We start from the raw sequence: 9,627 nt of genomic DNA on the forward strand, positions 1-9,627 counted from the left end.
GTAAGAGGTCCATGACTAAGGAATTTATTGCTAGCGCCTTCGAGCAGATGCAACTTCGATGGATTGCTCACACGCTGCCTGCGATATTTAAGCTACAGTAGAATCTCAGACCAGAGAGCAGTCTCGGCAGCAATAGGGGTAACACGGTCCCTGACTTCAGCCGTCGCACGGACGCCAAAATGGAAAATATTGAAATAAACGATATCGGAATTGAAAAACAACTGCTATCACTTAGTAGCGGAAAAGCATCCGGACCAGACGAGATACCCTTAAGATTCTACAGTGATTATGCTAAAGAACTTGCCCCCTTTCTATCAGCAATTTATCGTAGATCGCCGGAAGAACGTAAAGTACCTAGCGACTGGAAGAAAGCGCAGGTCGTTCCCATTTTCAAGAAGGGTCATAAATCAGATGCGAATAATTATAGGCCTATTTCGCTTACGTCAATCTGTTGTAGAATAATGGAACATGTTTTGTGTTCTCGTATTATGACGTTCTTAGATAATACAAATCTCCTTCATCATAACCAACATGGATTCCGCAAACAGAGATCATGTGAAACTCAGCTCGCCCTATTTGCCCAAGAAATTCACAGTGCCGTAGACACTGGCGAGCAGATTGATGCCGTATTCCTGGACTTCAGGAAGGCATTTGATACGGTTCCGCACTTACGTTTAGTGAAAAAAATACGAGCTTACGGAATATCGGACCAGGTTTGTGATTGGATTCAGGATTTCCTAGAAGAAAGAACACAACATGTCATTCTTAACGGTTCAAAATCTGCAGATGTAGAGGTAATTTCGGGAGTACCGCAGGGAAGCGTGATAGGACCTTTATTGTTTACAATATACATAAATGACTTAGTTGACAACATCGGTAGCTCCGTGAGGCTATTTGCAGATGACACGGTTGTCTACAAGAAAGTAGCAACATCAGATGACTCGTACGTACTCCAGGAGGACCTGCAGAGGATTAATGCATGGTGCGACAGCTGGCAGCTTTCCCTAAACGTAGATAAATGTAATATAATGCGCATACATAGGGGCAGAAATCCATTCCAGTACGATTATGCCATAGGTGGTAAATCATTGGAAGCGGTAACGACCGTAAAATACTTAGGAGTTACTATCCGGAGCGATCTGAAGTGGAATGATCACATAAAACAAATAGTGGGAAAAGCAGGCGCCAGGTTGAGATTCATAGGAAGAATTCTAAGAAAATGTGACTCATCGACGAAAGAAGTAGCTTACAAAACGCTTGTTCGTCCGATTCTTGAGTATTGCTCATCAGTATGGGACCCTTACCAGGTTGGATTAATAGAAGAGATAGACATGATCCAGCGAAAAGCAGCGCGATTCGTCATGGGGACATTTAGTCAGCGCGAGAGCGTTACGGAGATGCTGAACAAGCTCCAGTGGCGGACACTTCAAGAAAGGCGTTACGCAATACGGAGAGGTTTATTATCGAAATTACGAGAGAGCACATTCCGGGAAGAGATGGGCAACATATTACTACTGCCCACATATATCTCGCGTAATGATCACAACGAAAAGATCCGAGAAATTAGAGCAAATACGGAGACTTACAAGCAGTCGTTCTTCCCACGCACAATTCGTGAATGGAACAGGGAAAGGGGGATCAGATAGTGGTACAATAAGTACCCTCCGCCACACACCGTAAGGTGGCTCGCGGAGTATAGATGTAGATGTAGATGTACCTCGCAGTCGGGCGTTTGGGCCGGTCGTGGAGAGCGATGCCGGTGCCTGAGCGATGTAGTATAATGTAAAACCAAAAATTACTATTTATAGCAGCGCGCATATGTAATTTTTAACAACTGATTTTGTACTATTGTTATATCAAGTCCCATGTAAATAATTTTAAAAAATCTTTTAATAATAATCTTTCTTATAAAAATAAGTTTTGACAATTATTCACCTGAATTTAAAGATGTTACTAACTTCTCCTATCCAATGTCATCCCAATTATCGTAAAGAAAAATCAGTTGTTTCTTTTATATACATGACAAATCTAGCGGCCAGCATTGCACTGGGCTGTACCAGAAATTTTTTTTATAGGAGCAGATATATACGCGTTATCCGACGACTTAATTGGGTAAGTATTTTCAGTTTATTCAGAATGACTTTTCAGGGCCATGACGCAGTATTGCTGACGTCCAGATTTACCAATTTAGGTTCACAGTCAATTATTGAAAGGTCATATATGAGTCACATTTTCATTGGGAGGTTAGTCAGATTTTTTTATTCCGAGCTTACGGAAAGAAGGTTACATTAAATGTGAATGTTATAATTATTTAAACTGTTGGGAGGTTACAACTGGTGTTCAGGAAGTTTACGACACCATTTCTGCACCCCTTGCTGACCAGATACTGACAGTGAAAACTTGTTCCACCACTATGATTCGAACTGTCTGCCTTCAAGTTGACCACCACTGCAGAGACATGCATTAGCAATCTTGGCTACAGAGTGAGTGTTGTGCCAATGCGCAATTCCGCCTCGGTATGAATGGTGGCTGTTTGCAAACATGGCAGTGTCTGGGTGAGAAGAAACTGCTGTAGTTCATCAAGCAGAAAAATATAGGATCAACTCTGGCCATTTGTTGTGGGAACACTGAACATTGTAGGATACAAGCAAAGCATCACCAGCCTATTCTGTGGTTATTACAACAACGATAGGAAAACGTATTCTTCCAGCATGGAAGTGCCCCGCATATACAATGTAACATGTTCCCTACAAATAGGTATGCTGTAAGGGGTTCACCACCCTGCTGGAGCATATGCAATCTCGAAGTATTGCTCACTTGCTAGAGCGACAATTCACAGGCGCTTCCTGAGACGTAAAATATCTTTGCCCTTGTTAAAAGAGAGCTGCAATAGAGTCGCAGGTCAGAGCAGTCTCTGTGGCAGTTGCAGTCGCTCCATGCCCCCACAACCGCACGAGTGGTCGACTGTGAAGAGCGGACAAATTGAATAGCTGGGCGGCGGCCATTAGAGAGGTAAACTGACGCGCGGAGTTCAAATGTTTATACATCGCTTTTGGTTATGAAATGCCTTCCCTTGAGTTAGGTCACAAACATAATGCCTCATTTAAATACGTTACTACAATATACTTTTTAATTTATGAACAAACAGCAACTAGTCACTGTTTATGAATTTATCTTACGTACTACATGGAATCTGCCGTAGCTAAAAGTTACGTACTGGACCCCTAGCACTTTTCGTAGTTCATTTATGATAGATGTACGCAAAATGCATCAAAATACTCGAAGATTTGCCCACTATATTAATAGATATTTTCTGACTCTACCGTGCTTTAGATTTTATGACGAGAAGTGCGTTATATATGGCATAGTGCTTTGGCAACTCACGACCAAATTATCAAGTTTCAACCTAACCTAGACCATGAAAACACTACAGATCAGCCAACTTTCTTCAAAATGATCAGAACATATAAAATGGTATTCTGTCGGTCGGAAATGTTGCCTCCTGACAGCGTGTAACCATTTTTGTAACAGCTATGGTTTTGAGAAAGGAAACCTGCAAATAGATGCACAGACATCATGCTAATACCGTGTTACAAAAACATTTATTAAGCAAGTGCATTGACATACAAAACAACTTAAAATATTCACTTACCTGTGAAATGTAATATTCATTCCTTTCTCGAATTTAATGGTACAATTAATCGCTGCACGACTCTTCACCATTGTACTTATTTTGATTTGAACGTACAGACAGTAGAATTACGAGTAACAAATACTATATGTACGTCCCAACAAATATACAACGTTGAATCTGGGTCTTCATAAACAACAGTACTGCACAACACATCAGATTACAACCACTATAATGGCGTCCAGCCGAAGGTTCAAATTATCCCGCGACTGCAGCGCCATCAGTGAGTCTAGTTATTTTTTACAAGGTCTTTGAGTCGCTCGCTGCTACAGGGTAGTCGTAGTCTGTCGCTGGTACAGAGCAGTTTGTAGTCAGTAGTTGTTAAAGTCACAGTGCAAAACAAAATGTAAAATTTTGTTACATGGAACTGAATAATAATTCTGATTAGTTGCAGAGCTAAATGATAACATGGAATGAGATGATGATGAACGAATGAATAATTGTTAATATAACGAAATATCGACAGTGTAATTAAGTCCAACATCTATTGTAAGATAAATTTTATTATTTTTATTGGCATGTGCGTAGTTAAGTCACTTGTCTGAGATGTTAATATGAATTTGTTTCAATCTTTTCTTTTGTAACTCGTCAGCACCAGTTGACCCAGATTTGTAATATATTCAATTTTCCCGTGTAATAGATTGTAGATCTTTATCAATAAGGTAAAAAGTTTTCAGAATATAATTGTTTTTACCAGTCAACTATAAAAGTATAATTTCCCCTTAAGTCGTTGACAGTCCCGACACAGTCATTTATCTAAATTAAAATATTCCAGAAGTTTTGTCAGATCATAGTCATGCGCTCTTTAGTAATCAGACGACAAGCTTTGCAGCTGTGTCAATAAGTAAAGTCAGTTTTTCTCGTAATTCAGATCTCAGACAAATGTTATCCAGTATTAGTAGATAGGCCAGCATTGCACTAAGCTGTGCCATTTACGAGCACATATATAGACAGCGTTATCCGGCGACTCCATCACGGAATAAGAATTTTTCACTTCATTTCTCACGGACAGATTCAGATTGATTTCACAGGGCCACGGCGCAGCGCTGCTTACGTCAAAATTTATCAGCTTTTCATGAATTAAGATTTACAAGTTTTCATACCTCAGAATTTAATTATCCAGATTTAATTATTTTTATTTTATATTTTCTGTTTCGACAAGATTACACATCATTATTTTACATTTTTTATTATTTATCCGGGAAAGTTACAATGCTACTCACCATATATGTCTGTGCTTGATAGAAAAGTTAAAAAACCTATTCAGAGGGGAAAGATGCACACAAACCGATATTTTTCGTCGCAGTAACATGGAGATAGAAATTTAGATAACACTAATGCAGTAATATACAGCTGAAATACATAGACTAATTGTTGTTGTTGTTGCTGTGGTCTTCAGTCTTGAGACTGGTTTGATGCAGCTCTCCATGCTACTCTATCCTGTGCAAGCTGCATCATCTCCCAGTACGTACTGCAGCCTTCATCCTTCTGAACCTGCTGAGTGTATTCATCTCTTGGTCTCCCTCTACGATTTTTACGCTGCCCTCCGATACTAAATTGCTGATCCCTTGATCCCTTGACGCCTCAGAACATGTCCTACCAACCGATCAGCATTCTTCTGTAGCACCACATTTCAAAAGCTTCTATTCTCTTCTTGTCCAAACTATTTATAGTCCATGTTTCACTTCCATACACGGCTACACTCCATATAAATACTTTCAGAAACGACTCCCTGACACTTAAATCTATACTCGACGTTAACAAATTCCTTTTCTTCAGAAACGCTTTCCTTGCCATTGCCAGTCGACATTTTACTTCCTCTCTACTTCGACCAACATCAGTTATTTTGCTCCCCAAATAGCAAAACTCCTTTACTAATTTAAAGTGTCTCATTTCCTAATCCAATTCCCTCAGCATCACCTGAGTTAATTCGACTATATTTCATTATCCTCGTTTTACTTTTGTTGATGTTCATCTTATAACCTCCTTTCAAGACACTGTCCATTCCGTTCAACTGCTCTTCCAAGTCCTTCGCTGTCTCTGACAGAATTACAAAATCATCGGCGAACCTTAAACTTTTTATTTCTTCTCCATGGATTTTAATACCTACTCCGAATTTTTCTTTTGTTTCCTTTACTGCTTGCTCAATATACAGATTGAATTGCATCGGGGAGAGGCTACACCCCTGTCTCACTCCCTTGCCAACCACTGCTTCTCTTTCATGTCCCTCGACTCTTATAACTGCCATCTGGTTTCTGTACAAACTGTAAATAGCCTTTCGCTCCCTGTATTTTACCCCTGCCACTTTCAGAATTTGAAAGAGAGTATTTCAGTCAAGATTGTCAAAAGCTTTTTCTAAGTCTACAAATGCTCGAAACGTAGGTTTGCCTTTTCTTAATCTATTTTCTAAGATAAGCCGTAGGGTCAGTACTGCCCCATGTGTTCCAACATTTCTACGGAATCCAAACTGATCTTCCCCGAGGTCGGCTTCTACCATTTTCTCCATTCGTCTGCAAAGAATTCGGGTTAGTACTTTGTAGCCGTGGCTTATTAAACTGATAGTTCGGTAATTTTCTCATCTGTCAACACCTGCTTTCTTTGGGATTGGAATTATTATATTCTTCTTGAAGTCTGAGGGTTGTCTCATACATTTCGCTCACCAGATGATAGACATTTGTCAGGACTGGCTCTCCCAAGGCTATCATTAGTTATAATGGAATGTTGTCTACTGCCGGGGCCTTGTTTCGACTTAGGTCTTTCAGTGCTCTGTCAAACTCTTCACGCAGTATCATACCTCCCATTTCATCTTAATCTACATCCTCTCCCATTTCCATAATATTGCCTTCAAGTACATCGCCCTTGTATAGGCCCTCTATATACTCCTTCCACCTTTCTGCTTTCCCTTCTTTCCTTAAAATTGGGTTTCCATCTGAGATCTTGATATTCATACAAGTGGCTCTCTTTTCTCCAAAGGACTCTTTAATTTTCCTGTAGGCAGCATCTATCTTACCCCTAGTGAGATAAGCCTCTACATCCTTACATTTATCCTCTAGCCATCCCTGCTTAGCCATTTTGCACTTCCTGTTGATCTCATTTTTAAGACGTTTGTATTCCTTTTTGCCTGCTTCATTTACTGCATTTCTATATTTTCTCCTTTCATCAATTAAATTCAATATTTCTTCTGTTACCCAAGGATTTCTAGCAGCCCTCGTCTTTTTACCTACTTTATCCTCTGCTGCCTTCACTACTTCATCCCTCAAAGCTACCCATTCTTCTTCTACTGTATTTCTTTCCCCCATTCCTGTCAATTGTTCCCTTATGCTCTCCATGAAACTCTGTACCACCTCTGGTTTAGTCAGTTTATCCAGGTCCCATCTCCTTAAATTCCCACCTTTTTGCAGTTTCTTCAGTTTTAGTCTACAGTTCATAACCAATAGATTGTGGTCAGAGTCCACATCTGCCCCTGGAAATGTCTTACAATTTAGAACCTGGTTTCGAAATCTCTGTCTTACCATTATATAATCTATCTGAAACCTGTCGGTATCTCCAGGCTTCTTCCATGTATACAACCTTCTTTTATGATTCTTGAACCAAGTGTTAGCTATCATTAAGTTATGCTCTGTGCAGAATTCTACTAGGCGGCTTCCTCTTTCATTTCTTACACCCAGTCCATATTCACCTACTACGGTTCCTTCTCTTCCTTTTCCTACTATCGAATTCCAGTCACCCATGACTATTAAATTTTCGTCTCCCTTCACTATCTGAATAATTTCTTTTATCTCATACATTTCTTCAGTTTCCTCGTCATCTGCAGAGCTAGTTGGCTTATAAACTTGTACTACTGTAGTCTATCTTGGCCACAATAATGCGTTCACTATGCTGTTTGTAGTAGCTTACCCGCACGCCCGTTTTTTTATTCATTATTAAACCTACTCCCGCATTGCCCCTATTTGATTTTGCATTTATAAGCCTGTATTCACCTGACCAGAAGTCTTGTTCCTCCTGCTACCGAACTTCGTTAATTCCCACTATATCTTACTTTAACCTATCCATTTGCCTTTTTAAATTTTCTAACCTACCTGCCCGATTAAGGGATCTTACATTCCACGCTCCGATCCGTAGAACGCCAGTTTTCTTTCTCCTGATAACGACGTCCTCTTGAGTAGTCCCCGCTCGGAGATCCGAATGGGGGACTATTTTACCTCCGGAATGTTTTACCCAGGAAGACGCCATCATCATTTAACCATTCAGTAAAGCTCCATGCCCTCGGGAAAAATGACGGCCGTAGTTTCCCCTTGCTTTCAGCCGTTCGCAGTACCAGCACAGTAAGGCCGTTTTGGTCAGTGTTACAAGGCCAGATCAGTCAATCATCGAGACTGTTGCCCCTGCAACTACTGAAAAGGCTGCTGCCCCTCTTCAGGAGCCACATGTTTGTCTGGCCTCCCAACAGATACCCCTCCGTTGTGGTTGCACCTACTGTACGGCTTTCTGTATCGCTGAGGCACGCAAGCCTCCCCACCAACGGCAAGGTCAATGGTTCATGGGGGGGATAGACTAATTAAGATAGGCAGATAATTGCAAATAAATATGGTCACCATTCGAAGAGAACAACACAGTTAATAAACCAGTTCTGTACTGGAAATGTATTTGCAAGTAAGTTAACTGAAAGACAATCGTTACAAACGTTATTCGTGACAGATGCAAAAATTATTTAGCGGTCAGAAAATAAGTACTGTATTTCTCCGAAAGTTTATTGAAACTAATGGAATGAAGATACAAACAAACACCTTCCGAACAGGCCTTTAAGTCCCAACGGAACCGACCGGCCACCGTGTCATCCTCAGCCCTTAGGCAGCACCGGGTGTGTGTACTGAGGGTCTTGTGGTCAGCACACTGCTCTACCTGGCGCTGTCAGTTTTCGTGACCGGTTGCGCTACTTCTCAACAAGCAGTTCCTCAACGGGGCGGCCGGCCGGAGTGACCGAGCGGTTAAAGGCGCTACAGTCTGGAACCGCACGACCGCTACAGTCGCAGGTTCGAATCCTGCCTCGGGCATGGATGTGTGTGATGTCCTTAGGTTAGTTAGGTTTAAGTAGTTCTAAGTTCTAGGGGACTGATGACCACAGCAGTTGAGTCCCATAGTGCTCAGAGCCATTTGAACCTCAACGGGGCTCGCAAGGACTGCACCCCACTCGCCAGCAGCGCTCGCTAGACCCAGACGGTGACCCATCCAAGTGCTAGTCAAGCCCGACAGCGCTTAACTTCGGTGATCTGACGGGAAGCGGTGCTACCATTGCGGCAAGGCCACTGGAGCTTCACAGTAACGTTTATGTGAACCTAATCTTTGATTATTCACACTGTTTGAAATTATCCATAAAGTCAAAAACAGACTGATCATTTTAAAATAGCATAATGGTGCAAGTATGGCGCAGAATCACGGTATGCAAAGCGTACAGAGTACAGGTTCAAAGACAGAACTAAACACATAACAAATTCATCAAGCTTAAATTAACTCTAAGAATTTAAATGTGATCTTTTGCAGGTCTTGAAGTAGTTACGTCACTTAAACTCAAAAACTTCCGAGAAGCGTAGTTAGGTTTGCTTGCATTCTGATTGCTGGATCACATGTCTAATTCAGTATAATGTATACACAATCGTTCTGGCCAAACTGATAAGAGTTTTATCTTTATTTTATGAATTTGACATTAACATGAACAATAGTTATATAGTTCTCGTTAATGAAAATAGGTTGAAACTTCTTTATTTAAACGTGTGTGTCTGTACTTAAATTGCTGAATGACTGAGAAGATGAAACTTCTACGTTATTTGATTCTGAAACAGCTGAGTAAAACTGAACGTACTGAGCCTACCTTCTCTTTACTTTTTCTTATCATGTCGATACTGACCCACAATATTCTAGCGCAACACAATCTGACT

At 40.8% G+C, this 9,627-nt stretch overlaps 1 pseudogene; it reads right to left on the bottom strand.

The window, feature by feature from the left end:
• Positions 1 to 8,883: 8,883 nt before the first annotated feature.
• Positions 8,884 to 9,002, bottom strand: LOC126475681 (5S ribosomal RNA; annotated as a pseudogene).
• Positions 9,003 to 9,627: the final 625 nt, after the last annotated feature.

The sequence above is a fragment of the Schistocerca serialis genome, chromosome 4 (genome assembly GCF_023864345.2).
Source record: "Schistocerca serialis cubense isolate TAMUIC-IGC-003099 chromosome 4, iqSchSeri2.2, whole genome shotgun sequence".
NCBI classification, from domain to species: Eukaryota; Metazoa; Arthropoda; class Insecta; order Orthoptera; family Acrididae; genus Schistocerca; species Schistocerca serialis.